This window comes from Anabrus simplex, chromosome 1 (assembly GCF_040414725.1).
Source record: "Anabrus simplex isolate iqAnaSimp1 chromosome 1, ASM4041472v1, whole genome shotgun sequence".
NCBI lineage: Eukaryota > Metazoa > Arthropoda > Insecta > Orthoptera > Tettigoniidae > Anabrus > Anabrus simplex.
The window spans coordinates 1403756982-1403769836 of NC_090265.1; positions in this window are offsets into that span (position 1 = coordinate 1403756982).

The following is a 12855-nucleotide window of genomic DNA, read 5'->3' on the forward strand; positions in this document are numbered from 1 at the left end:
GGCTCATGATTTCAAAAAAGGTTTAATAATTTTTCATTCATGAGTAAATTTCACGTGTCTTGTCTATCACCGCTAGAGATAAAATGAAATTCTGACCAAAGAATGAGTACCTCTGATGAAAACCTCCAGAACCAGCAAAAACAATTCCTCCCGTGTGATTAATTGGGATCAAACCATAAAAGATCATTTGGTATTTATTTTTGCTGCAAATATTTTGAGGTATACTTAGGTTAACAATGTGATTTGTTACTTCCATTGTTGTCCGGAACTTGCGCAATCACCTGAATGAAATTATTGTTGAATTGACATCGATTGTTGATTTGTTTGAAACCTATTTTATAGAGCGTTGCTTATAGAAAGAACATAGATTCTTCAAGGTTTCATCACCTCAGTATTTTGAAAAGCTTAAATAATTTTATTATACAGTTAAACTGCAATTCCAAGATTTTTTCTCATTTTCTACAGACTTTATCTTGTAGCATTTCTTTTTCACCACCAATTTCTTGTTGCAGTGGGACACTCTCAGACTGATTCCCGTTCGGGGCTCAGGATATTTGTTCAAAATGTTTACTTGGTGTTATTTTTCCTTTTACTAGATTATTTAAGAAAAAGTAGGACATATTATAATTGCTGGAAAGAATTTAGTTGTTAATAAGGTAATCTTTCTATTGATGATGAGGACGATGATGATAATAATTATGATGAAAATTACTGTTGGTTTAAAACCCGTTATCTACAAGCGTGACATTAGAAATAGTTGTTTTCTCTGATTTCTATAAGAAAGTTTAAATTTTGTGGGGTATAACTGTTATTGTAGCTTATAGAATGTTGGTGCAACTGTACTAATTAGCAACGATTATTGCTTTGTTATTTAAACGTTTGCTGAAATTTCGTTATGGCGATGTTTTTGGATATCCATGTCTCAGCCTCGCATAGGTGTACTGAAAACACGCAACATTTGACAAAGTTGTATTGTGTTGAAATTGTGTTTGATGCTGATAGGTAGCAAATATAGGTAGCTATTATTTTGCACGTTTTTTATATTCATGAAAATTGTAAGTGCCGCATTTACCATTCATAATATGGGTTTTGATACCAGAGAGGCCTAAACTTCTCCACCACACCCAGCCCTAACGCACACAAAATACTTACCTTGTGGACCGGTCGGAACAGGCTAGAGACTGCCAGGAACTGAATTCGTGCCTCATAAACTTATGAAAGGAAGTAGAAAAGGCATATATCCACAATAAAAGATAGGGATCAACAGAATAATGTTTATTAACATAACATGAAATTTCAATGAAAATGCAAACAGCAAAAGAAGTAGGGCATACAGAGATAAAGGTACTCACGTTTACAGACGTAATGGGTATTGTACCCGCAGTCATGTTTCTTTTCAAACCACAGAATTCTGCTTTGTAAACATCAACGAGGATGAAACAGAGGCGTTTACGAAATGTGATTCCAATTGTGATCAAAATAGATCTTTCATGGAAAAATAAATTAACTCTTGACGCAAAGCATTCCATTCTCCCGAGTGAGAAGTTGGACACGAGTGAAAGAACCAAAACATTACTTTAAAAGGCCACACAATCAAAGCATTCAGTAATGCTAGACTTGAACTCCAATCATACATTCAAAGACGCGAACACAACAATTATCTCCAAAAAGACAGCATCCTCGGGTACCAAAACACCGAGAAGTAGACCCAGCAAAGAAAACAAAACAAAACAAAACAAGGAGACTGAGAGTGCCATAGTTGCGAGATCAATAACCATATCTAACAATTAAAGAGTTAAAACAGAAGGAAGATCTATTGAAATGAACAAGTAATCGGGCGTGTAAAGCCAAGAGTAAAAGTAATAAAAAGAATAATGGTGGTGTAAAAATAACACCCGTGAGATGCGGATAACATAAATATAACCAGCCAATCCACACAAACGCACCCACGCACAGCGTAGAGACCAGAATGTGCAAGACCAAATAGGAAATGGTTGTCAAGACACAATACGAGACAATCCGTACAGCATGACAAGCAAAATCACAGGCTCGCGAGCTTGATTCAAATACCCAGATCGTAACCCTGGATCGCCGCATAGTAGGCCAGGCTCATCCAGTTACAATGGTGACCGTCAAACAGTATGCACGCTACATGACATATTCATATCGCCTCGCGTAAGGCGAACATGAAATGCATAGCATTAGTGTTAAACAAAATTAATACCAAACAAGCTCAGCCAGTAGTAGAAACGAAGAAAAATAATAAAAGGTCTCAAATCAAAACCACAGGCAAGCACCTCATTCGCACCGATCGATGTTATCCTCCAGCCCTTACGTATGAATAACTGTACGAAAAACAGACCCACAAAAGGAAAGACATATAAGGTCTGCAGCAAATGAATAATGAGAAGCCTGCAGAACTAGAATTTCAGAACACACTGTCAGCATAACTATGACAAACCAAAAAAGTTATATAAATACCTTAAACCTCGTAGGAAAGAACCCGACGATTTTATATAATTATGAATATTTACTCTAGATATAGTGTGGTGTAGAGCAAATGGCAAATCCATTTATAATACCATTTAAAATTTAGCATAATTATTTCACAGCCCAACGCTTCCATCTTCTCAACACAAGTCATTGTTGACTCTCTCCGAGAGCAAAAGGCAAAGAGTAGGAAGGGAGAAATGCTTCGTCAATCTCTGATGGCAAGCGGCGCCAGCTGTCTAACAGAAGCGAACGACATACCACGTTCGGGAATATTACAGTTTTATATGTCTGTGACATTGCCAAAGAACGCAATGTTAGAATGGTGCAACACAGGGCAAACTTGGTGTGGCATAAGCCTTATTTTGTCTACTGACACTTTTGAAAAATTTCAGAGACCAAACAAAGATGTCTGCATCTGCTTTATATATTATACTCGCGATTTCGTTCTGTCAAACATTCTTATCTGATTCACATTTTATACAGTAAAGGGGTAGAAAATGAAGACTTGGCTTTCACCAGCAATATCAACAGCAAGAGGCTTTAGTAAGGACTGAACACAGTGAGACAAGTGTAATCCGAATAAGGGAATGAGACAGGATTGTGGGTTATTCCCACCCTTGTTTATCTTATGTTCTGAGCAGATCTTCCAAAGTGCACTGCAAGAGGCAGAAGTTGGCATTAACGTTAACGGTAGGCTGGTGAATGACTTAGGAACGCAGTTGATACTATAATCTTTGCAGGTAGTCCTGAGGGTCTACAATACTTGATAGACAATATAGTTTATTATATTATACTCAAGTCGAAAACATGGGTTAACGTACACGTCATTTTAAAGTACACAAAACATATAACGTGAAATCATATTACACATGCCCAGTATTTTGCAACGTCCAATGCACTCTGAGTGTCTTTTAGGAGATCAGCCTCTGTGCAAGATGTCGAGTACAGAGGTTAGTGAAACACGTGACTCGTGGTTTGTTCTTGTCCACATTCGCATCTTGTATCACTTGTACTAAACCCCCATTTCTCCAAGTTAACCCTGGATCTTCCCGCTCCTGATCGTAGCCTGTTCAGGGACTTCCGCACCAGCCAGCTTTCATTATGTCCAGGTGTTAACTGCTTAGCAGCTGGCAACCTACCACGAAGGTGAGGGGCCCTCTTATTCCACAGCTCCAGCCTTGCCTTCTCTGGTGAGACAGTAAACACCTCAGATGTCCTCAGGAATATCTTCCGGGATCTCAGCCGTTGCTGAGGAGGACTATGTCCATTCAGTGGGTGGGCGCTGTTCTGTTCCATTTTAAGCCTCTCCCTGTTGGCAACTACTTCCCTACGTACAGAGGGTGGCGCTATTCCATCCAGGTAAAAGAGCTTATCTGTCGGAGTAAGCTTTAAGCAACCTGTAATCAACCTACAGGTTTCATTGGAGAGCCGTATCTACCTGCCTGGCATACGATGAACTGTACCAGACTGGGGAAGCATATTCAGCAACAGAAAAAAAAATAATTCCATTGCTGAATTTCGGATTGTTAGAGGATGAGGAACTCTCTGTGACCCTGACAATTTATGGGTAAGATTGTTCCGTGTTGAGATTTTTATCTTATTACTCTTACAATGGGTTACGAACTTAAGAGCTCTACACAGGTCACTCCAAGGTAATTTGGAGTGTGATAGTGCTGAGATTGGATAATATTGACCATTATAGACATAACTCACGATACTTGTCTTAGAAGGATTGTGTCTGAGTTGGTTCTTATTGTAGTACGTTGTAGTACCAAGGGCAGATTTTAGATTTCTCTCCACTGATTCAAAGCCTTATGCGCTAACGGCTAGTTCATCTGCATATAAGAAGCTTCTTGTATTTAGGGTCAACAGACGGTCATTGGTATAGATGTTGAAAATAACTAGATCCTAGACGCTGGGGGGTAAGGGAATGGAGGAGCGGAAAGGAACTGGCCACCCTACCTCACGTAAACTCCGGCTCAGGCACACCACTGCGGAGGATCGGACCTGCCTTCGGGCAGAATAAACCCTTACCTTACCTTACAATAGGAAGGTAATCCTGTGGATGCATTATATTCCTCATCCACAGTTGTAGGTACATCGAACCAATGACTACGATCTTAATAGCTCCTTAAGATAAAACAAAGAACATCTTGAGCGTATTTTTTCGGGAGCCTAGCAAACGTTTGGTATTTTAACTTTTCTCATACCACCGACTGTTAGCTTGCATTCGGAAGGTAGTGGGTTGGAATCCTACTATCGGCAGCCCTGCAGATGGTTTTCCGTGATTTCCTGTTTTCACACCAGGCTAATTCATTACTTACGGCCATGGCCACTTCCTTCCTAGTCCCACTTACTTTCCATCCCATCGTCACCGAAAATCTGTCTGAATTACTGTTACATTAAAACACTAGCAAAAAAGAAAATATATTGTCTCTTTCACCGTAGGAGTCTCACGTATTACTTCACACTAGTGAAAAGCTAATTATGTTCAGCCTACGGCAAGAATGTTTTTCACTATGAGTATGTTTAGTTAGGAGCAACTGGTAGTGTGTTACCAGGTTAGAACAGCAAGATGTAACACATGCAAGCCTTGTCATCTGTTGCACCACAGTTATCATTTGTCGCGGTGGTCAGAAGGTCATATGAAGTCATAAAGTGAAGGCCAAGGAGCATGAAGGCAACGACCTCAGCTAAGTCCAGAGTTGATAGAGCCGGAAACTCCTTACAGAGTTCCGAACTTCCAAGGAGACATTTCCATTTGTCAACTGACTGACCTTATATTGAGGCAGCTTTACTATTGACTAATGTTAATGGTTACTATTGTCTAGAGGTGAAATGCAACGAAATGAATATTTCATCTAATCAGAAGAGATAAACGAACAGGTCGATTCCTCTAAAAATAAAGTTATCTGCACAAGAAATGCAAGGTCAACGTATGACACGAAAATGAAGGACTTGCCAGGAATAGCGAACCTTACAGTCGGGCAAGGATGCGAGTTGACAAAGGAAGATCAGATAAGGAATAAATAAAACTATAATATTACAGTATATATTCTCCGGCTCCTTGGTCAGCAAAGTGATCTCCAATTCAAAGGGCCCTAGGTGCGATTCCCAGGCGTATCAGGGATTTTAGCCACTGGTAGTTATATAAATTGAAAAATGAGTACTAGTTAATTCCTCTGGCTCGCGAGTGGAGTGCTTGTGTTTTTCTTAATACATATGCTCATTTACTTACAACACATAACACTACCAACCACTACAGAAACACTCAGTATTAAATACTTCGGTCTACGTAGGGTTGGCGTCGGGAAAGCCATCTGGACGTAAAACTGGGCTTAATTAACGAAAAGTGCTATTGTCAAGTAATTATGGAAAAGCCAGGAGCACGAAAAATAGATAATAAACATATGAGACAGAAACAATTCAGTTCTTTATATTTCGTACGTAGTTCTTAAAAACAAAATAACTTGAGTATAGGTATGTCGTCACTATTAGAACATTATAGTACAATCTATCAGTGAAAAAGATCACAAACATCGCAAATCCCTAATACGACGTACAGTATTGCCGGATGGGAACATGTAAAAAGTAATATGTAGGCTATGTATGTAGTTTTCAATATTTAACTTACAATACCGCATAATGAATATAAATAACATGTATAATGAATTAGCCGCCTGGTGACCATGATCGGTAAATGTGTCAAGTCTATACGGTCTGACACCGTGATTAACCGGTTCGAGTCCCGTTGGTCGAAAAAATTTGTCCACAGTGTAGACGAGGTGGTGGTATACAATTTCTAATTCCTAGATTGCATGCCACAGTCTGGATTCAATTCCAAACCCCTCCAAAATTGCCATATGGAATGAGGCTATATGACGCTGTTGATTCGTCCGTCAGATGGGGATGTTAAGTCTTGTGCAGATACCTTGGTGCCATTCGACAGGAGTAGGCAATTTGCCGTCACCGGATTTCAACCCCCCCCCCCTTTTTTTCATTCTATCATATATTACTTCATTTTTTCTAATTATCTCATCTTATGAGGTTGACGTCATGCAGTGTATGCGTCGTAAACACTCGCTACGAAGATTCATAATTCATGCCCAACCCCATAGGGAAACGGGATAAGGGTTGGACATACACAATTAATAAAATGAATTACTGACCTAAAATCTGAAGAAAGTTTCTCTAGAAAGTACATAAATACACATTTCTATAGTCTCGGATCCATTATCAGGATTCATAATATACTAGCTGCCGTACCCGTCGTTGATGGAGTAGTTTTTGTATAAACGAAGCGGTAATGCCGTCTAGCGAAATAGTTTTTCTTCATTTCCAAATCTCATTTAAGTCACACCGATACACATAGGTCTTATGGCGACCATGGGACAGGAAAGGAATAGGAATGGGAAAGAATCAACCGTGTTCTTAATTATGCTAGAGCCCCAGCGTTTTCCTGGTGTGAAAATAGGAAACCACGGAAAAGTATCTTCACGGCTGACGACAGTGGAGTTCGAACCCACTATCTTCCGAATGTAAGCTGATAGCTACATGACCCAAACCGTACAGCCACTTGCTAGATAGTGAAATATTCAATGTAATGTTATTTGTGATAAATTTTGGGGACATGAACCAATTTATTGGTTTGGATAGCTTACGTTTAGTATGGGTATCCGAATGGTTAAGTAACTGGTATTCATGTTTGTTGTGATATAATAGGTCTATTGATATTATTGTTGTTATCAATAGTAGTAATGTTAAAGTGTGTTAGGCTTGTATATTTCGAAATTGTTTCATGAATTTTCTTACTTCACAAAGTCTTCAATAAAATTCACAGTATTTCGACGATCTCTGAAGAGATTAATAGTAATTTCCTCCTTCTGGATATTTTGGAAATACGAATTATTTAAATCCATTCCCGGAATTCCTTCAGCAAAGGAATCTGAAAAACCAGCCATTTCACGACATTTCTCCCCAATAATTCCACAAAAAGTGATGCTTCTGATCTGCACGCCTTCTATTAGCAGGTATTGGTCGCGAACATAGCATCGTGCGTCGACGTTATATAGGCCTATCAACGGACCTTGCTTTGAATCAGCTATTAACGCTCAAGTGAATGGGAAAATATGGAACTCATTACCTGTCATATTAGCGATCTCTCGAACAGTCATCGAAGTAAACACGTATCATCCCGGGTGAACGTATCATGTTGCGATGAAAATAAAATAGCGTATGGCTTTTAGTGCCGGGAGTGTCCGAGGACATGTTCGGCTCGCCAGGTGCAGGTCTTTTGACTTGACTCCCGTAGCCGACCTGCGCGTCCTGATGAGGATGAAATGATGATGAAGAGGACACATATACCCAGCCCCCGTGCCAACGAAATTAACCAATGATGGTTAAAATTCCCGACTCTGCCGGTAATCGAACACGGGACCCCTGTGTCCAAAGACCAGCACGCTAACCATTTAGCCATGGAGCCAGACCATGCTGCGATAATCCACCTGTACGGAAAAGTATTCTATTTTGAAAAGAATTACGTAAACCGGATCGGTAGAAATCGCAGGCAGATGGTCCTGAGAAACAGCCCAGTGTTTTATACAGTACATGCTGAAATTATACCTAGATACACATATTTTAAGTTTTAATTACATTTGGGATCAATTGTTGAGTGCAGGGGTGGAGGTTAGAGACGTCTGTCTCTATGATCCCTGTTTATACTAATCGGGCACTAAATATATAATGATCGTATCTGTAATCAGTTGATTTTTGAAAATACAGTCTTGCCTTTGGCTCGTAATCACTCAATTTATGTCACTCCGTGCTCTTGCCCTTGACCATCAACTGCTCGAAGACCATTACCGCGACATTCAGCAGATATCCACGTGATCACACTGAAACTACAATACATGTACAGTACATCGCAGATATATTATTGCCTTAGCTTTCATTTCTGTTATGTCTATCATATTCAATTGATTTGCCATATAGTTAACTCACGGATCGTTCTTCATCATCGCATATATAAATTGAAATGTGAACCACTAAAATATTTTCATTCTGTAACCTCATCGGGTACGGGGCCTTCTGGATGGTGACACCCCCTCTCGGGCCGGCCCAGGCGGTGACTTGAGGTACGTAGAAGGTGAGAGAGAAGCAGATTTTGGCATTCGCCTTAGTGAGGACAACGGAAAACCACGGAAAACCATTCTCAGAAGAACCTCCGAAATGCAGAGCTGTTAGTCGAAGCTGCTCTGCTCGGTGTATTAACTCGATCGCAGTTAATTTGTTCACTGCAAATATTGTCATATTTTAACAAGCTGCATCAATAATATGTATATCCCCGAAACATTTGTATAACGATTGAATATCTCTATTAATCCTATCAATTTCTATGTTCACTGAAGAACTTGAAATCAGATTATATGTTCGAATCCCGCCGTCGGCAGCCCTGAAGATGATTTTCCTTGGTATCCCATTTTCACACCAGGTAAATGCTGGGGCTGTACCTTAATTAAAACCACGGCCGCTATCTTCCCATCCTTGTGTCCCGAAAACCTTGGATGTGTTAGTGAGACGCTAAACCACTAGCGAAACAACAAAAATAAATAAGATCAAGTGTTTTTGGAATATTAACTATTACAATATTAGTATGCGTTAGCCTACCTAATTTATTCTTTAACTCTGGCCTTACACATTCTGCTTTGTCGTGGGCTACGTCATTGGTTCCTCCGATGACCGTTGTCTGTTAGGTCAGCTGTTCTTTCTCCTATGTAGTGGTACACCTGGGTGAACTACGGTACAAGCTGTGACACCATTGGTACTTGTGTCCAACGCAATAACACGACGAATCCCATCAGCTGTATCCTTAGCTTTCCTATATTGGGACCACTATCTCATCGAATAGTTTGGTACTGTTTTCACCGAGAATTTCGAGATGCACTTAGGCCTAAACCTAGGACTAAACTCCTTCTTCATAAAATATATGCCCCCCTGTAGTGATTGACTGAAGATTCGTTCGCACCTTAATTATCTAATACTGTAAAACTGTTCTTCGAACGAACTTCAAAATCATATCTCGTCAGATACCACTTGAGTTACTGTAGTCACGCACGGTATCTGAATGGACCTCGAATCAGCCTTCAGATCCAGTTAAAAAACCCTGACATGATCAGACCTCCGGGTAAGAGGAAGCCACATTATCCCTAAAGTGCAAATACTAATAATAATAATAATAATAATAATAATAATAATAATAATAATAATAATAATAATAATAATAATAATAATAATAATAATAATAATAATAATGTTTGTCCAACCCTTGTCCCGTTTACCCTGAGGGGTCGGGTATGAGGTGAGATGAATCTGTCGTGGCGGATTTTTATGACCGGATGCCCGTCCTGACGTCAACCTCGTCAGAGGAGTTAATAAGATGAAATGAATGCCGTGATTATATGATAGTAAGGAGAGGGTGAAACCCGGTGCCGGCACATAGCCTACTCCTGTCGAATAGCACCAAGGGGTCTGCTCAAGGCTTAACGTCCCCATTCGACGGACGAATCACCATAAACAGCGTCATATGCCCTCACTCCATATGAGCACTGCGGAGAGGTTTGGAATTTAATCCAGGATTTTGGCAAGCAATCTAGTGATTAGAAATTGTATACCACCACCTCCCCTACCCTGCGGCCAACATTCTGATGGTGAAATTTTTTCGATCAACGGGACTCGAACCGACCAACCTTTGTGTCAGACCGTTGAGACTTCAGCGCCTCAATGATCATGGCCACCAGGCGGGCACAATAATAATAATAATAATAATAATAATAATAATAATAATAATAATAATAATAATAATAATAATAATAAACGTTTCGAAACACACTTCTTTAAGTGCTATAAATATAAACACGAACATTTTTACATATATTAAACAATAAACATGAAATTTAAAACGACCGTCAGGAAAAATGACCAGCTTGACGAAATTCTATGGTGCGTTATTATTATTATTATTATTATTATTATTATTATTATTATTATTATTATTATTATTATTATTATTATTATTATTCCGGGGATTCTGTAAAACGCAGAGATGTAAGAACGTGCGGGCATGAATGGGTGGATAAAGAAAAGTTTGAATTTTAATTTAAAACTCTTATAATTTGAAATGTTACTTCTTTCCTTTTTACCCTTTCAAATAATTCTAAACTTTGTTAAACAATAACACATAATCAGGTACAATAAAGAGGTGAGTTACGTAGCTCAAACGTTGCACTACTGCTCCAATCAATTACAAGTAAGGAGACGGGACTCCAAAATGTACAACATTAGAAAAAGCGTCATTGCTTCCACACGATCACCCAGGAGACTACTCTCAAAAGTTTACAAAATTCCAGCCTCTCAACGGCACAGTTTAACTTTTACATTTGGTAAAAATACAACCAGATTCCACTGTCTTACTCTCTCGTCAGTATACATTACATTTTAAACGGGACATAAAATAAGAATAGTTAACAGAGCCAATAAGTGCCCATTCTACCTGGTGTTAGTAAAAAAGAAAAGTTAAAGTTACTAGCCGGAAACCAAAATTTTACGAGGCTAACACTTGCACTCCCTTTAAATTCATTTGAAAGTACTTAAAACATTATGTGGGCTTATGGCCCGAAGTTACAGAGGCTAACCCTATACTACGGAGGTGGCTACATGGGGAGAAAATTTTAAATTACAAAAGGAAGAGATACATTTTCAAGTTTACGAAATCATAGTCACCTCAATACGAAGTTGAAGGGGAATAAAATATGGTTCCCACTCTTTATTCCCTAAGTTAGACAAAGGTGTTTAGATTAAGTTGAAAATTTACATAGAAGATAGAATTTTACATTAGAAAGAATTTGAAACATTCCCTTCAATTCAGCTTTCTGAGGCTATTACATGATTAAAAGATGTCTGCCATTACCTTGAGCTGGTGAGCCTTCCGGAGATGGGCCACGCCAGCCCTCTGCCTCCTCTACGAACACACTCTACTTCTTGACTAGACTGGAACGATCGAAAAGGCAACCTGGCCAAAAAAGGTCCCAGCTTCTATAGCAGAGAGGAAGATTCGAGAACTCACTGCGCCGGAGCGCTGTTCACACCCACAATTTTGATTGATTACAAAATTAAATACCGAAATTCCATATTGGTCGAAAATTTTGAAGAGGAATAAGAATAAAAAGGAAAGGATGGCAGTGCTAGTAACCTAAGAACACAAAAAAGTATTTACAACATTTCAGTTCTGAAAACCTCAAAATTACAAATTTCTTTGAAAATTATTTTTCTTCCCACCTACATAAGTAGACAGTGGAGACATCTGACGGTAAACGTTCAAACATCTAGTGCAAGGAAGTTCACTGCGCGTATTGCAGATGTCCTCCTAAAAGGCTCTCACTTTAAATTTAAATTTTAAATTAAATTAAATTATTATTATTATTATTATTATTATTATTATTATTATTATTATTATTATTATTATTATTATTATTACTATTATTATTATTATACAACTACATATTTGATACCATTCCTTAGTATAGTCCTCCTGCGGTTTCCACTGAAGCGTTTTATGTTATCTTATTCCTTAAATTAAAGATTTGATGTATGAACACAACGTCTTCGACTGACAATTGATGATAAATTGCCGTTTTTAATATGTATCCATGATAGGATACATATTTACTTAGTTTGACGATCATCCGAGAAATTACGATATGACGTCAAGTTTGTGGCATTTTCCAGCTCTTCAGAATTTATTAACCAAAGGACTCTCTTCTTGAAATTTTTATCTCATGGCTTTCCACCTTCTTAATTCTCTCTGTGTTTTTCTACAGCGTACTTTCAACAAACGTATACCTCTCCTCTAATTAACTGCAACGAACTGTTGTGGAACTATTTTAAATATTTCATGTACAGAAATTACGTGATGCTACAACTCGGTTAACACGACGTGATTTTAGAAATCGTTGTTGCTTCAGGTAATACCAATATTTTATATTACGTATTAATGTACAGATTACTGCGTACTGTCAGTCACAACAATCTTCGTGAATTAGAAATATCGGTGGAGTGTCTTCCATCGTTCTTTTCCGATCTCCCTTGGCCAATTCTTTTTCTCTTCTAATCCTGATGGTTTTAAGGTAACGCAGCCAAAGGAAGTTTTCATTTTATCGCCTTTCTTGGTCCTTGCCTTCCTATAGCAATACTGCCGGTAACATGTAGTTTGTGTTTGTCTTAATGTACATCTATTTTTAAACACAACAGAACACACCAATAACCAGCACAGGAACACGTAATAGTGTATCTTCATCTTCAGCTTCT